The sequence below is a fragment of the Corapipo altera genome, unplaced genomic scaffold (genome assembly GCF_003945725.1).
Source record: "Corapipo altera isolate COAL_440 unplaced genomic scaffold, ASM394572v1 169, whole genome shotgun sequence".
Classification (NCBI taxonomy): domain Eukaryota; kingdom Metazoa; phylum Chordata; class Aves; order Passeriformes; family Pipridae; genus Corapipo; species Corapipo altera.
Window position 1 is genome coordinate 1,295,700 of NW_020884946.1, and position 8,660 is coordinate 1,304,359.

Below are 8,660 nucleotides of genomic sequence, written 5' to 3' on the forward strand. Positions count from 1 at the left end.
GACACCGAAGGAGACAGACAGGGCTTAATCCTGCACAGCGACGCTCAGCATTCCCACCCGGGGCTGATCTGATCCCTGTGGACATGTGTGCTCTGATTTGATTAATCAGAGACGATTCCTTGCTGCTTTCCCTCTCTCCCCAACTCCAACAGCAGCTCTCCAGGAGGACAGAACTGGTCGTGTGACACAGAATCTGTGTGGGGTGTCCCTGCAGGAGTGGAGCATCTGTCCCCACTGCCCTGACCCTCTGCATGAGCTGCACAGAGCTCAGGGATTAGCAAAGGTCCTGCAGCCTGGAGGCTTCCATCCCTATCCCACAGCCTGCCTTTGTGCAGTCCTAATACCCTACAACAGCTCAGAGCAGTTTTTCCCCGGGACCAAGCACATTTTCTGCATGTCCTCTGCAGCTTCCACTCTTCCATGCCCACCTGGAGAGGTGCTGGTTTTCCTGTATGTATCAGTGGCTTTAACATTTGCATCCTTTGGTCCCAGCTCGGGAAGGGAAGACAGAGATCCCAAATGTTGCTGGGCTGACTGGGCAGGTTGGACTGGGAAAATTCCCTGTTGCTGTAAGCCGTGGAAACTGGCAACCCACAGGTGTTCTGTCCTTCCTGAGAGGATTCATCCTGGTGTCTAAGAGTGAGAGATTAATTAAGATTAATCTAAAATTAACTCCATGGCCCTAAACATAAGAAGGATGTGGACCTGCTGGAGTGAGTCCAAAGGAGGCCATGAAGATGTTCTGAGGCATGGAGCACCTCTGCTCTGGAGACAGGCTGGGACAGCTGGCTTTGTTCAGCCTGGAGAAGAGTAGGCTCCAGGGAAATCTTAGAGGCCCTTCTAGTGCCTTAAGAGGCTCCAAGAGAGCTGAAGAGGGACTTTGGACAAGGGCCTGGAAAGACAGAAAAAGGGGGAATGGGTTCAAACTGTCAGAGGGCAGGGTTAGGTGGGATGTTGGGAGGAAAATCTTGGCTGTGAGGGTGGTGAGGCCCTGGCACAGGTTGCCCAGAGAAGCTGTGGCTGCCCCAACCCTGGAAGTGTCCAAAGCCAAGTTGGATGGTGCTTGGAGCACCGTGGTCTAGTGGAAGGTGTCCCTGCCTGTGGCAGGGGGTGGAACTGGAACTGGCTCTTTAAGGTCCAATCCAAACCATTCCATGATTCTCTGATTCTATGAAAGCAGGAAGATTATATCCCCACCAGCTCTTCTGTTGCCTATGACCATTGCAATTCCAGGCTCCCTCATTTTCCATGACAGACTCACACAGGTTTGAACAGGTTATATCTCAGCCTCAGGAAACCCTGACATTGACTGGATGCTGCAGTGGGTCACCTTTTATCAGATCTGACACGTCATCCGCCAAAATCCTACTCAAAAAGCACTGGATGCCCCTGCCCATGTCCCTCTCCCAGATAATTATCACCATCCCTGTGCCCCTATAGCCATGCCATTGGGGCATCCCCATCCCCCTGTACCACTGGCTTCAAAATCCAGCCTCAGATTAAATAATCCTGCATTTGGTAGGGAAATAATTGGTGCCACTCTGTGACCTACTGTGTTTGGAAATGAAAGCCTCTGTTCCAACCCAATTAGCATGATACTCCAAAAAGGCAAAAGACAGAGCTATGATAGCTCAGGGACAAAAACAGTCAGTGGATTTGGATTGGATGGGGAAAAAAGGTCACACAGGCATCACAACCTTACAGCAAACCCTGTCCCAGCTGTACTTCTGGACTGAGCGGAGGGAGGATTCATCAAGGACCTGAGGATGCTGTGAAAAGGCATCGCACCCCGCGGCGGGGATGCATCCCCACCCACTCCCACTGGGACGTGCCCCAGGAGTGGAAAGACCACAGATGCCTTCTCCAGTGTTATGGACACCCTTTGCTGAGGGGTGTCCCCAGGGAGGGAATGCTGGAGGCTCGGTTCCTCCTGGTGTTTGAAGCAGAATCTCCATCCTGAGGCGTCGAACGCCGCGTGTGAGCGGCCTCACGTCGGCAGCTCCCGCTCCGGGGCTGCTAAAGACGGCGTCGGATCCGCAAAACCCGGCGCTTACATGGAGTTATCGGGCTGTAATCCCAGCTGCCTTGCATAATGGGTTGCATTACATGTAATCCATACACTAATACGCTCTGAGCGGGAGCCAGCGCGGATATCGGGCTGTTTACCTCGGAAAAACAACTCACCCCTCTGCCGGCAGGAGGTTGGGGCGTCCCAAAGGACCTGCTGAGGGAGCTGCCTCTGTAAAATAAAGCAAACTGGGGGATTCTGGGCAAAAACTGCTGGTGCATCCCTGGAACTGTTCCAGGCCAGGTTGGATGGGGCTGGGAGCAACCTAGTCTAGTGGAAGGTGTCCCTGCCCACGGCAGGGGGTTGGAACGAGATGGTCTTTGAATTCCCTTCCAACCCAAACCATTCTGGGATTCCATATAACAGTTATGGTATGTAAATGTATTTGGGATGCTAATATATAGCTATACATCATGTAGATAGCAGGCAGACCATTTATAACGCACAGGCCACATATAGCACATAAACAATATGTAGGACATAAACAATACATAGCACATTTCTGTGGCTGCGTGGAAGGATTTACACAGGGAAGGAGTATGAAGGCAGGAGGGAGAGGGCAGATGTTCCCCAGGGCAAACCCTGACCACAGGTCCAAGAGGATTGAGAGCAGAGGGCCCAGGGAAAAAAAAAAAAAGGCGAAAGAGCAAATAGAGCTAAAAAAACATCTGTGGCAAAATAAAGCTGACTTGATTTATGGATAGCATTTTAAATTATAGGCTTTGCAAAATGCACGGGGTTTGTGTTTTATTAGATTTGCAGCCAGAAACAGGAGAAAGTCGTGGCATGAGGGAAGGAGGGGAGGACACAGCTCAACTTCCGCGGCCCTGCCCACCTCCCATCCAGGGTGGGAATGGGAGCCACACCGTCCCAAAGGGAAACAGATGGGCTCTAGATAATAAGGTAATGGAGAGCACGAGATTTAACCTGCTTTGAAAGACGTGTTACAGCTGTGACAGCTTCGTGTCTGTGCCTTGGGGGCAAAGAGCTTATTCCCACCCCACCTCCTCCACAGGCACAACCTCTGCAGCCAGCGTGGTTTCCCCCGGGGCTGAATGCAGTTGTGTGTCCTCATAGTAAAGGTATTTGCAGCCAACAAATGGTCTGGCAATCCCAGTAGCTAATTAGCATTTTACAGCCTAAATTATCTCTTACACCCTCCCCCCCACACACAGTTTTCCAATACTCCTGTGGCATCCTGCTAAGATTGGCCGTGTTGGTTTCTTTTGCTGTTCCAGAACCGAGTGAAACTTTAAGACTAAAGAAAAAAACCCTCTTAATTAAAGAGTTCATTTGAAAATAACATCCCCCATGATTTTTACGGAGGGAATGTGTTTCACGTGGCGTTTCACACACCACTAAAACTGAAGAATTTTTGACCAGCCGATGGTTTCTGTTGGGAGTGCTGATGTTTTGCTCATATCTGTGTGTACTCCCATGTGCCAGCTATTGCCATCTGGGAACAGCCTTTTACTACAGTAGATTTATCACACAGAGAAATAAGCTCAGTTGTCAACTTCTCTAATAAAGATGAGAGGTGCAGCACAGATCTAAAAGCAAAATACTGTCCCATATTCCCTATTAAGCTGAATCCTGTCAGGTTTCTCCTGTGTCTCTATTTGTGTTCCTTTCTCCCAAGACGTAATGAAAAAGAAACTGTGAGGCTGAAGGAAAAGGAACAATGTTCTTTAATCTAGAAAGAAAAGTGATTTTTCCTTGCAAGGAAGTGCACTTGGTGAGTAGTTCAAATGAATTAGATGTGAGGAAGGAATTCTTGGCTGTGAGGATGGTGAGGCCCTGGCACAGGTTGCCCAGAGAAGCTGTGGCTGCCCCGTCCCTGGAAGTGTCCAGGGCCAGGTTGGACAGGGCTTGGAGCAACTTGGGATAGTGGGAGGTGTTCCTGCCCATGGCAGGGGGTTGGAATGAGATGGTCTGTAAGGTTCCTTCCAACCCAGGCCATCCTGGGATTCTATTTTTCAGAGATGCCAGACCTCAGCCCACATGGGGCTGTACAACATCAGGTCAGCAGCAGGAGAAGGATTTGGGGTCCAGAAGAGCATTTCCAGGCTGTTTCTGAATAGCTGAGTGTGCTTCTGGGCTCCTGATTCCCACCTGACCACACTCCCAGTTGGTTTGTAAGGTCAAATGAGCCCTAAGGCTTTGGGTCTGATCACCAGCATCACCATCTCCTCTCTTATCTGCCAACCAACCATGAAAGCAGCATCATGCAAAAGGGTATGGTTTACCATCATTCTTCCTTTTTCTTCTTCTTTTTCTTTTTCTCTTTCTTCTTTTACTTTCACCTTTACTTTTTCTTCTATTTTTTTTTTAACTTACCCTTCTCCTTTCTCTTTTGCTTTTTCTTCTTTTCTTCACCCTTAGTTAGAAGCAGATCAGCATCTCATTCCCCTCTGCAAAGCACTGTGAGATCCTGGCGAGAAAAGCCCTTTGCCAGGTGCTGATGTGACCAGCCAGGTCCCGGGTTGGAAAATGCCAAACCTTAAACATATATTTAAGGCAAAGCTCTTCAGCAAAGCCCTCCAGCACTGAAATCTCTGGGACTTCAGTATGTGCTCCAATCCATGCTCTGGAACTGGGGCTTGCACTGCCAAAGAGCTGGAGAGTCCCTGGAAAGGGGATTGTCTCCCTTCCCTTCTCAACAGGATGCCTGAGTATTTCATAGCCCCAGGATGAAGAAGGGAGGGCACCTGTGTTTAAAGAAAACATCTTTAACACAGGCAGGTTTGTAGCTAAAGGCAAAAGCAGCAGGAATGCTGCCTGTGTCGCCTCCCAGCCTTCCCTAACCCCCTGCCCAATTTCAGGCTGCTCAGAAAATGCCAATGTCACAGAAAATAATAATAACAGGAATAACCTCCCTCTCACACTGCACTTTGCAAGGCCGTGACTGTATGTTCCATGGCCATCATATATTTAAAAGGCTTCCAGGGGGCAGCTATATGTCTTCTGGTTTGCTGCACAGAAATGTTATTCTTTCAACAGTGTTTGCCCTTTGTATTCCCAAAGCCGTGGAATCCTCTTCTCCCGCTTCCCACCACTCTGTGCAAACAGGAGGACAGCCACAAATATCCAGTCATCAGGGCGCTTAGCTCTGCTGCCAGCCCCTAAAGCTGGTGGAAAAGTGCTTTGCAGGCACTTTCCCCCTCTGCTGGGCTATGGCAAGGCAGAGGGAGAGCCAAGGATGAGCCACAAATCCAGGAAGCTGTGGATGACCCATTCCTGGAAGTGCTTAAGACTAGGTTGGACAGGGCTTGGAGCAACCTCCAAATGGAAGGTGTCCCTGCCCACAGCAGGGAAGTTAGAATGAGATGGGCTTTAAGAGCACATGGCCAGAGGTGCAGCTATTTTATTTATTTATTTTGAAGCCCTATTTTAATGGTCCATTAGTCACACACTCATAAAACAGGCAGTTTTCTTGTGACTGGTTAGCAGAACGGACAGCAAATTGTCTGTCCTTGGCCAGCAGCAGCAGCTCTTTCTGCCCAAATTTATGCCAGATTGGCAAATCTCCCTGTGATTATTTCATTTGTTGAGCTTCTGTGGCTGAAAACACAAGAAATTCTGTGAAACATGAGCTTTTGGGGCAAGGCCAGGTAGGATGGGGCTTGGAGCAACCTCACCTAGTGGAAGATGTCCCTGCCCATGGCAGGGAGTTGGAACAAGATGGGGTATAAGGTCCCTTCCAACCCAAACCATTCTGGGATTCTATGATGCAACTCTGCTGGAAGGACTGAAAGGATGGGCCACTGTTGGATTTCAGCTTGGCTTCTCTCCAGGTTTGCTTGGAAACCTCACCAGAGGCTCCAGGAGAAACCCTAAACCCAGGGATGTGGTCATCGAATCCTCTTTGACCTCAGTAGGTCTGGGATGTCATCCCATATCCCTTAAAGATGTTCCAGCCTCTTCCCAAATCCTGTATCAGCCTTATTTGAGATTCCCTTTGACAGCCCCAAACCTACTATGGAAATACAATGGCAGCTTTTCCAAGGGTGAGACATCCCATTTGGGATGAACTTTCCAAAGGGTTCTGATGCCTGAGGAAATGCACCTTCAGCAGCGATGCTGAGCTCAGCCCTGGATATTTGGGGATGGCTGGAAAACATCTCAACTCCACTAAAGCTTGGAAAGGCCGGAATCAGGCTGCTGGGGCTGAGTTTGGAGCTGATTCACCAGGCATGGGAGGGAAAAAGCCAAGTACTCAGGGGTGTGTGTGCCCAGCTTTCCAAACGAGCTCATGTGTGGCAGGGAACGGACAGAGATTTGCAGTAATTGAATGGAATAATATACTGGATGGAAATATCAAATATATTTCATTCAGAGATAAATGAAGCTGTAATTAAATGGTGTCATTTAATGTACTGCTCAATGGACACAGTAATTGCTTTTTTTTTTTTTAAGAGGCAGCAGGGTAATATCCACTCACTCATAAAGGGGTGATGATGCTGATTTAACCCAGTGGGGGGATAAACAGCACCCTATGTGTCACACCCCAGTGCAACAAACCTAAAAGTTCACTTTGATCACAAAACTACATTTCATGCATCCTCTAATCCCACTCCTGCTCCCATCCAAAGCAGACAGGAATCAGAACTGGTTTCATAGGACAGACATGGATCTTGCTCCTTTCCTGCCCCAAAAGCTGAGGATACCTTCTTACAGGAGTTTGACTTCAAGGATGCAAAAGGGAAAGGGAACACCTTATCCTTATCTGCCTGCTCTGTGTCTGTACAAGACCACCAGATTAGCCAGTATAACTACTGGAAGTTTAGTGCCAGAGTTGGTGAAGAGCTTGAAAGAAATCCATTGGGATTTGTGGCTTGTGGGGCACGAAGCTTATCCCAAATTACTCTCAGGTATCCTCCATCCCACCTCCTCTGCCCCCCCCAAAAATCTCGCTGCCTGAGTAGAAAAAGCATCTCCCAAAATTTTAAGGGCTACCAGTAAATGTCTCATACCAACCAGCTCCTGGTGTTGGATTTTACATCCCCCTTCATCTCCATCCCCTGCCTTGCTCCCTGCTGGGTTAATTCCCCTCCCTCTGAGCTGCCCTCTCCTTTCATCCCTGTTTTAATGAGCTAAATCATAGTTAACAATTCTCCTCTTTAAAGCAGCAGTGGCAGGAACCAGGTTAAAATTCAGGGCTACTCTCTTGGGCTCCCTGTAAGCTCAGTCTAAATCAACAGAGTGAATTTGCCACGAGTGCTGCAGGTGATTCATGACATGACTTGTACCTGTACCAGCAAAGGGAGCCCTAAAATCATATTGATTTTACAGGCAGCACCACTTCACTCCAAATGACTTGAGGTTTACTCACTGTTGATTTTTCTGCTTTTCTTTTTTAGTTAGACTGAAACTTTATTTTGCAAACAGAGCAGCTAAGGACTTGTAAATATGTATATACATAAATATATTTTATATATGTGTACACACACACACGTATATATATATTTATATGTGTCTATGCACACACACATATATAAATATGTACATCACACCAGGCTGGATATTTGGGGATGTTTTTAGATTTTTTTACAGCTTGCAGCACCCAGTGCCTCCAACACAAGGGTGGAAGCTCACCGGGTGATCCCAAAAATAAGCTCCTGTTTGGAGAGGAGCCGTGGTGTTTACTCCTCGGCCGAGGAGGAAGGATGGAGAACAGCCCTCACCAGTTAATTTTAACAAAGCACACATTTTTCTGGCTCTGTCATGGGCTTGCATATTTTAACTCCTATCTTCTGTTCAGCAGCTAAAAAGAGACTTTCATTCCCGTTTTGGCTGCTGTGCCTCGTTCCCCGTTCCCGGGCTGTTACACAGGCTCTATTCTTACATCCACCCTCCTGCTGATAACAGGGAAAGACAGGGGTTCAGGGGACACCCCAGAGCTGCTCCCTCAAGCAGGTGGGGATTTTCTGCAAACACCAACTTCCACAAGCCCATCACTATTACGTGTGTGGCAAGGAGAGAGTATGAATCAGTACCGAGGCTAAATTAGCTTTCTGCCCACAGTCCTTCCCAAGGAATTCTCACAGAGATATATTTGTATTAAAGAAAAGAGATTAGAGGAAACCATATAAATGCAATCCATCATCCACAATTAGAAACAAGTGAGGGCAGGAGGAAGAGAAACTTTCTCTCTTTGAGTCCTTTTTCAGAGTGTGTATGTGTGTTTATATACACATACATTTATATATATGTGTATATATACACATATATATTTATATATACATACACAAATATATTTATATATGTGTGATTATATATGTAATATATAAATATAATTTATATTTATAAAATCATGTATATATGTAATTATGATATTATATATACAAGTTAAAAATATAGATACATATATAAAGAGAGACACATATATATATACGCAGGAAAACATAAATATGTATATTCATATAGTCAAGAATTTTTGTTAAAATTAAAGCTCTACAATATACATATACATTTACATATTTAGCACGTATAAATATATTTTTTAGATGCAGATATAGATATAGATATAGATGATATAGATATAGATATAGATATAGATATAGATATAGATATAGATATAGATATAGATATA

At 46.5% G+C, this 8,660-nt stretch overlaps 1 long non-coding RNA gene across 1 annotated transcript in view; it reads right to left on the bottom strand.

Moving 5' to 3' along the window:
• Window positions 1-751: 751 nt before the first annotated feature.
• LOC113956282 overlaps window positions 752-8,660 on the bottom strand; it is a 20,032-nt gene continuing 12,123 nt past the window's right edge. Inside the window, exon 3 of the long non-coding RNA XR_003530793.1 lies at window positions 752-856. This is a non-coding gene — a long non-coding RNA (uncharacterized LOC113956282). The remainder of the gene's footprint in view (window positions 857-8,660) is intronic.